The sequence below is a fragment of the Panthera leo genome, chromosome E1 (genome assembly GCF_018350215.1).
Source record: "Panthera leo isolate Ple1 chromosome E1, P.leo_Ple1_pat1.1, whole genome shotgun sequence".
Classification (NCBI taxonomy): Eukaryota; Metazoa; Chordata; class Mammalia; order Carnivora; family Felidae; genus Panthera; species Panthera leo.
The window spans coordinates 55,051,437-55,059,993 of NC_056692.1; positions in this window are offsets into that span (position 1 = coordinate 55,051,437).

Below are 8,557 nucleotides of genomic sequence, written 5' to 3' on the forward strand. Positions count from 1 at the left end.
GTGGAGTCTGTCCAGGACCCTGGCAAGGGAGGAATGGAAGAAGCAGAATCCAGAGGAAGAGAGCCCCGTGGTAAGAGAGGACCAACAGGAACAGGGACCAACAGGAACAGGGTCTGGAAGGGAGGGAGCCATGGGATGGATACCCTACCTTCACTGTTTTGCTCTCTGACTTCCCCCTGGTGCCTCCCATCAGTGGACTCCCAGACAGCAAGAGAACAAGGGAGGCCATTGATGCGGCCCACAGAAGCTTCAGCCTCGGGCCACCGAGCAGAGAGAGAGGATGGAAAGAGCGGAACAGGCCAATGGAACCTGTCCCACATCCAGGTGGGAGTAACAAGTAGAAAGAAAGCCCAAAAGTGCAGAGAGCCTGGTTTGCCCAGGGCCCAGAAAGACCTGGTTGGGATGAAATGTGGAGTGATACGAGATAAAGCTGGAGAGGCAGGCCAGGACTGGACCATAAAGGGCTTCATATCCTGTCCAAGAGCTTTTATCTCACTCTGTGAGCACTGAGGAGCCTCTGAAGCAGGGGAAGAATGTCATCGGATGTCATTATGTCTTGGCAAAGCCGTTCTGTCTGTTGCAGGAAAGATAAAGCGATCTGAACACTGGGAACCCAGCGTGGAGGGGGAGAGAGGACCAGGGCTGAGCCCAGGCAGTCACAGGTGGAATGGGGAGGAAGGATGCAGGTGATGTCTCAAGGTGGAAGCTTGGGACTTGCTTGTCAATCGGATGTGTGTTCGCCGTGTAACCACCTCCTACCAAACGCGGGTGTAAGACAAGCACCACTTTATTGTAAATTCTGTGCTCGGTAATTCAGACAGGACCCAGCTGAGGTGGCTTTGCATCTGTTCGACGGTGTCTGTGGTCTCAGCTGGGGAGACTAGCAGAGGTAGGGGAGGGTTCACCCGGAAGAGCGGGGACCTGGAGTCATCTGGAGGCTTCTTCACTCATACATCTGGCGCCCGGGCTGGGCAGACTCAGAGGCTGGGCTCAGCTGGGGGTGAAGATGGTCACAGCAATATTGGACTTCTGCATGTGGCTTGGGCGTCACAGCTCTGAGAGGGAGTGTCCCAAAGGGTGCATACAAAAAGAGGGTGTCTGGAGAGAAAGAGGAGGCAGCTGCATGGCTGTTTAGTACTGAGCCTGGGAATAACATTTAAGTCATTTCCACCAGGGGCTCCTGGGTGGCTCAGTCGGTTGAGCGTCCGACTTCAGCTCAGGTCATGATCTCACAGTTTGCAGGTTTGAGCCCCACATTGGGCTTGATGCTGTCAGTGCAGAGCCTGCTTTGGACCTCTGCCCCTGCCCCATTTGTGTTCTCTCTCTCTCTCAAAAAGTAAACATTAAAAAAAATATTTTTTCTTAAATATAAATTTTAAATAAATAAAGTCACTTCCGTCACATTCTGTTCGTCAAGGCAATCAAAATCCCACCAGGTTCAAGGGGAGGGGACCTCCACCCACCTCCCCATGGGAGAAGTGTCAAAGGAGTCAGTGCCGTATTTAAGACTGCCGCACTGTGGGTGATTCTGTCTCCCACACCTCATTCCCCCAGGCCCAAACATTCTCTCTCCTGACCTTTGCCTGTCTTCTCATCTCAGTAAATAGTACCTCCCAGGGGTACCTCTGCCCCTCCCCTGCTTGTGCTCAGGCTCTGTCTCTCAAAAATAAACAAACGTTAAAAAAACCTTTTTAATTTTTAATATTTCTTTATTCTTGAGAGAGAGACACACACGCACAGAGTGAGAGTGGGTGGAGGAGGGCAGAAAGAAAGAGAGGGAGACACGGAATCCGAAGCAGGCTCCAGGCTCCGAGCTGTCAGCACAGAGCCCAACGCAGGGCTCGAACCCACGAACCGTGAGATCATGACCTGAGCTGAAGTCAGACGCCCAACCAACTGAGCCACCCAGGTGCCCCCACCAAAAAAAATTTTTTTTAATAAATAAAATAAAATGCAGCTCACAACACTCCCCCACTGAAAACACCTTGCAGCCCTTTGTTAGGAACAATTTTCGCTGGGCCCCCACCCTGACCTCCAAGGCCCTGCATGGGCTGGGGCCCTGCTCACCCTCCCTGGGAGCCCCCAGCATCCACTCATGCCACACAGGTCTTCCTCCATTTCCTCAAACCCTCTGACCTCTTTCTGCCTGGGACATCTCCTTCCAGTCTCCAGGTCGCTGCCCCGTTCTCTTCCTTGGGGTCTTATCTTCCATTTCTCCTTCCCTGGGAGATTTCCCATCCCAGGCTGTTGCTATCTTAGCTACCGGTGTGTTTACTAAAAAGTTGCCATCATTTAAAATAGTTTCGCCTTTTTGTTCAGTTTATGTCTGTCTCTCCTACTGAAATGTAAGCTTCTCATGAGCAGGGACTGGGTTTGTCTTGCTCCCTGGGCCGCCAGCACCTAGCACTGGCCTGGCACCCAATTCTTTATTGGGTAAATGAATAAAGATAACTCCCGCGTCACAGAAGACAGAGCCAATTTGGCAGTTCCCTTCAGTCGATAGGAACCACACATGTTCACGAACTCCTTCTCAGATTCATTTTGTAGTTATTTCAGGAGTCTCTGAGGTGGGGCAAGGGGAGGGACAAAGAAGGAAAGTCAAGGAATATGGTGCTGCCCCTGGTTTCAGAGCGTTTATTTGTTCATTCATCAGGCACCTGCTCTGTACCGCGCAGAGTTCCTGCCCTCGACCAGCTCTCCACCTGCCCAGAGGCAAATGGATCCCATGTGGTGGGGCCGTAATCTGTGACCAGGTACGCAAGTTGCAGTGGGAGCTGGGCAGCCGAGGCCCCTGGCTCCCACCCTGACTGCAGCAGCCTCACCTGCCCCCCAGCAATCCCCCACCAGGAAGGTAAGGTCCCTGGCGGGTCTCCCCAACCCGCCTCAGGAGCCCTGCCAGGAGAGATCTCGTGATGGGCAAGAAATAGGTCCTGCGGGTAAAAAAGGTCCTGAATAGTGTATGCTCCCATGACCCAGACACGGTGCTAAGCACTTGGCCTGTGTCAGCTCACTGAATCTTCTCCATAGCCCCACGGGGAGGTCTCAAAGGAGTAAGGGTGAGGCCACAGGAGGACACTCAGCATTTGCACCCTAGAGGTCACTCCACTGATGGCAGGCCTGGAGGGTTTAAACTGCAGGGATTTGAGGTAGACACACGGAAGCATTTTCTGACCACAAGGACCGTGAGACTCTAAAATAATTCCCTGCTCAGAGCAGACAGTTGTCCGGGACACAATGAGATGGTATATGGAGGCAGGGGGGATGGGCACCAGATGACCTCACTCACGCCTTACCCCGCCTGGCACTGACTTCAGACTGGTGTTGGGGGGTGTGGGGGGGGAGGGGGCAGATGGGGCGAAATCGTTCAGTGCAATGTGCGCCCGGCGCTGAAACGATGCGTCTGGGGACTGGGAGGGCAGCGTGGCCTGCAAGGCTGGGGGCACCCGAGGAAAGTGTCCTGGGGTCGCCCGATCCCCTGAACCCAACCCAAGATGCGCAGCGGGCGGGGCGGTCCATCGCCCGAGGGCCCAGCGACGCGGGCTGGGTACCTGCCCCTCCCCCAGGGTGACTCGGGCGACTGGGAGCTGCCGGGACCCTCCGACGTCAACCTGCGCAAGTGCCGTCATTTCCGGTGGGCCGGGCTGGGAAGGTGGGTGGCAAGTGGCGACTCAGCCATCGTGTCGGGATGTCCATCCCCGCCCTGCGCCCAAGCAGCGCAGGCGGGAGGGCGTTTGCGTCGCGGGGTCCCGGCTCCCAGCTCCCCCGCCGTCCCCAGCTGTGCTCTGGTCCCACATCCAGGAGCTGGGCTTGCGTCCCCGGGGAGATCGGGTGAGAGGTCGGGAAGCGCTCCTGGTCGCTAGAGTGTGAAGCCAACCCCAGGGAATCATAACGCCCACGGCTTGGGGATATCGGGTCCACCGAGGGCTCTGGCCATCAGCGCCGAGTTCTGATGCCTCCAACAAGGAACACCCAGTAGGTCCTCCTGACACACCTATGCGGTACCAGGCTGGGGACTACGAAGAACTCAACGCTTCTGACCCCTGAAGAGCCTCCTCTCTACCTAGAGGGAAAGGCCTGAAATGGATCCCAGCGGATCCCAGCGGCTTGTTGGCCGCTGGCTCGGAGAGGCTGAGGAATTTCCTTCCTCAAAAGAGCTGAGGGGCGCCGGGGGGGCTGAGCCTCTGACTTCGGCTCAGGCCATGATCTTGCATTGTCGGTTGGAGCCCCGCATCCGGCTCTGCGCTGACAGCTCAGATCCTGGAGCCTGCTTCAGATTCTGTGTCTCCCTCTCTCTCTGCCCCTCCTCTGCTCCCGCTCTGTCTCTGTCTCTCAAAAAATAAAATAAAACGTTTAAAAAAAAAAAAAAAAAGGCAGAGCTGACTTTCCTCCTGGAATAGTTTAAACAGTATTAAGTCTGGCCTGAAGGCGCAGGGAGTGGTCCCACTGGGCAAGGAGCCTGGGGTTCCAGTACCCCAAATCAGGCAAAGGGCGGGGCCCAGGCCTGGCCCACAGCATACATCTCCCTGCCGTCAGTCAGCCACAGCTCTGCAGGTCACCTGGACCTCCACTCTGTGTCCCCCTGCGGAGCGGAACAGGGAAGTCCCACTGACCTGACAGGGTTGGCTTCCCAGCTTTGGCCCATACCAGCCTCATGAGATCCAGGAGAACCTGGCCTGGATCACCCTGCCTATTGCTGCGATGGCAGTGAGAATCCAGCCTTTGTGACATGTTGATCCCTGCCAGGTGATGCTTCTGGGGCTGGGGCAGGGGGAGGGTGGCCACAGGAGAGGAGAGCCATGCCGAGGGTGTGGCCAGTATGGTAAAGGCTGAGAGGTGACCCAGGTGCTGGATGTTTTCACACATAGGGGTCATCTAAGTCACCACTGAAAGCATCAGTGAATCTTCAGGTTGGGACTGCCTTTAATTGCTCTAACTAGCATCCTCACTGCCCAGGCTGGGGAAACTGAGGCAGCCCTCCCCAGGCCCTCCCCAGGCCCTGGCCCTCAGCTCTTTGCCCCTGCTCTCCCCTGGGACTTCCTAAACTCCCTAGGGGCAGCACTCCCACAGAGCTGCAGAATGAAGAAATGAGCACATGGGAAGGAGACTTGGTGGGCATGAAGCACTGACCAGATCCTTCTAGAACTTACCCCCCACCCCAACCTGCTGGTCCCTTAGACTCACTTTTGCCTCCAGCTCAATAAATGGCATCACTATCGCCCAGTTACTAGAGCCGGGAGTCTAAGGCAGTCAGTTCATCTGCACGCAAAATGCAAAATGTTTCTCGTCTTGCTCCATTTCCACTGCTACCAGCCTTGCCCATCCCACCATTACTTCCCTTCCAGATGATCACAAAGGTCTCCAAACCAGTCTTGCCTCCACTCTTGCTCCCTCCCCTCCACTTCATGCTCCAAAATTGCCATTGATCTTTTTTTTTTTAAAGTTTATTTATTTATTTTGCAAAGGGGAAGGGTAGGGGCAGAGAACGAGGGAGAGAGAGAGAGTCCCAAGCAGGCTCTGCACTGTTAGCACACAGCCCGAGATGGGGTTTGAACTCATGAACCAAGAGATCGTGACCTGAGCCAAAACCAAGAGTTGGACCCTTAACCAACTAAGCCACCCAGGCGCCCCACCACCGATCTTTTACAACTGAAAATAACAAGCCTTGTCCAGTTGCGGGGGGGATCCCAATTTATTCTCTTGTCCCTAACTCCCATTTCATCCACTCCACTCAGTTACACTGGCCTTTCGTCAGTTCCTAATATAGGTCAAGCTCTTTTTGCCTTAAGGTCTTTGACCTTGCTGTTGCTTCTGCCTGGAACACTCTCCCCCCAGAGCTTGGCATGGCTGGCACCATCGCATCCTTTAGGTATTAGCTTAGATGTCCCATTCTGAGGGAGGTCTTTCCTGAATGCTAAACCTAAACCTTGCCCCAAACTTTCTCCCAGAACCCTGTTAATTTCCTTCATGGCACATGTTACAGGTCGCAGTAATTTATTTATTTATCCCCACTAGAAGGAAAGCCGCACAGGGACAGAGACTGCTTATGTGTCAACCAAAGATTTATTTTTCTTCTTAGGTAAACTATGTTATTAACGTATGTAACATATATTCAAAGAAATGTACACATCCTAAGTGTACATTTGTCGCAAAGGAACACACCTGTGTAACCGGCACCTGGGCCAGGAAAGAAAATACCCCCAGCCCCTCAGAGTTCCCCACATGGATCCTCACTCATAGCTAAACTATCCTGATCAGATTCCTTTTTGCCAGTTTTGAACTTTACGTAAATAGAATGATCCCTAAAAATGCTCGCATCCTAATCGTTACCTTTAAATACGTTACCTTGCATAGCAAAGGGAACTTTGCAGACGTGATTGATAAGGACCTTGAGATGGGGAGATTATGCTGGCTTATCGGGCAGCCTCGGTGTCATCACAGGGTCTTTAAAAAGCGGAAGAGAGTCAGAATGATGCAGTGTGAGAAGGGTGCAACCTACTGTTGATGGCTTTGAAGATGGAGGAAGAGGGCCATGAGCCAAGGAATGTGGGGTGGCCTCTAGAAGGTGGAAAACTCATGGAAACTGATTCTCCCCTAGAGCTTCCAGAAGGGAATACAGCTTTGCAGACTCCTATATTTCAGCCAGTGAGAGCCATGTTGGACTTCTAACCTAAAAAACTGTCAGTAAGTTTGTGTTGTTTCAAGTTGCTAAATTCAGGGTAACTTGTTATAGAAACAATAGGATGCCAATTCGACTATTTACTTTTTTGTGCCTGGCATCTTTCACTCAACATTTTATTTGTACTATATAATATTCCATTGCACATGGATACCACATTTTATTCATTGACTATTGTTGGACATTTGGGTTGTTTCCAGTTTGGGCTATTATCAGTTGTGCTGCTATGAACATTCTTGTACATGTCTTTTGCTAACAGATGTACATATTTCTTTTTTGTTTTAAGTTTATTTATTTATTTGTGAGAGAGAAAGAGAGCACAAGGGAGGGTTAGAGAGGGAAGGAGAGAAAGAATGCCAAGGCAGGCTCCGCACTGTCAGCATAGAGCCCAATACAGGGCTCAAACTCATGAAGGTGAGATCATGACCTGAGCTGAAACCAAGAGTCAGACGCTCAACGGACTGAACCACCCAGATGCCCCATGTACATACTTCTGTTGCACATATATAAGAAACAGAATTGTTAGATTACAGGATGTGCATATATGATGCATGCTGTGATTCATCTCCCAGATTCCCTTTCAGGACTGAAGGATATGTTTCCCCAACTGCTGGAAAGCCTGCTGGCTGACAGTCCTCAGCTGTCAGCCCTCTCTAAGAAAAGAGGAGCTGAAAAGAGCTCCTTTGCCCAAGATCCGCACTGATTCCCATTCACCGCCTGCATCCATTCAATGACTTGTTGATATGTGCAAGACGGGGGGGGGGGGGGGGGGGGGGGGGGGGGGGGGGGGGGAGGGGAGGGATATAAAGGCCCTCTCCTCATTGCCACTGGAATAGCTTTGAAGGATCTCTCTGGATTCAGATTCCGGAGCTGTGCAGAGTTGGGAAAGGCTTTTATCAAGGCCACCTCTCAACCCAACTCCTACCTCTGCAAACCCCATTTCCTTTCTCTTCCCCTACAAGTGTTGATCCTTCTAAAGAAGTTGAACACCCTGTCACATGTTTGTTGGGTCATTTGGTCATTTGTGAAGTGCCTGGTCAAGTCTTTTACCCACTTTTCTACTGGACTTACAGATATTTTTTTCTGTATTCTGGATACAAGTCCTTTGTTGGATATATTTGACACGTATGTTCAGAGTTGGATATACTCAGGATGCCACAACAGTACCAGCACATGATGGGTCCAATAAAAATCAGTTACATGAATGCTTGAGACCCTTTTAAGGAAAGGATGATTAGAAGGTGAAATCATGTATGGCTTTAACTGGTATAACTGGGTATAGAATACGGAAGGGGAGGGAAGGGGAGGGAAACAGGACCTTAAAGGGAAAGGTCCAGAATGCAGGTAACACACCCTAAAACTTCGCCACTCCCGGCCTGAAGTTTCCGGCCACAAATATTCAAACACTCAACTTCTTAAAGGTGATTGTAAATTAACATTCATTCATTCAAAGAGTGCCCATGGAAGCTACCAGTGGGCCAGCCTGTTCTAGGCACTGAAGAGCCAGCTGTGAACAGGAGAGGCAAGAACTGTGCTTTCAGGAGATCTGGAGGGAGAGAGAGAGAGACAACAGCAGGTAAACAAAATAAAATCATTTCAAACACTGAGCCATAGTTGGAGGAGTTGGACGTAGAGGGAGGGTGAGGTTCAATCAGCAACTGACCCACCGAGACACCAAGGAGATCCCGCCCTCGGCCCCGCCTCCATCTTTGCATACGTTTCCCGATTGGTCAGAGGCGGCCGGCCCCACCCCGCGAAGCGGGCGGCTAGGGAAGCGCGGGGTGGACCCCGCCAAGATGCAGCGGCGGCTCCCGGTGTCGCCGGGCGGGCCGGGGGCAGCGCGGGCCGAAGCCGGGCAGCGGGCGCCCGTCGTGGCCCCCG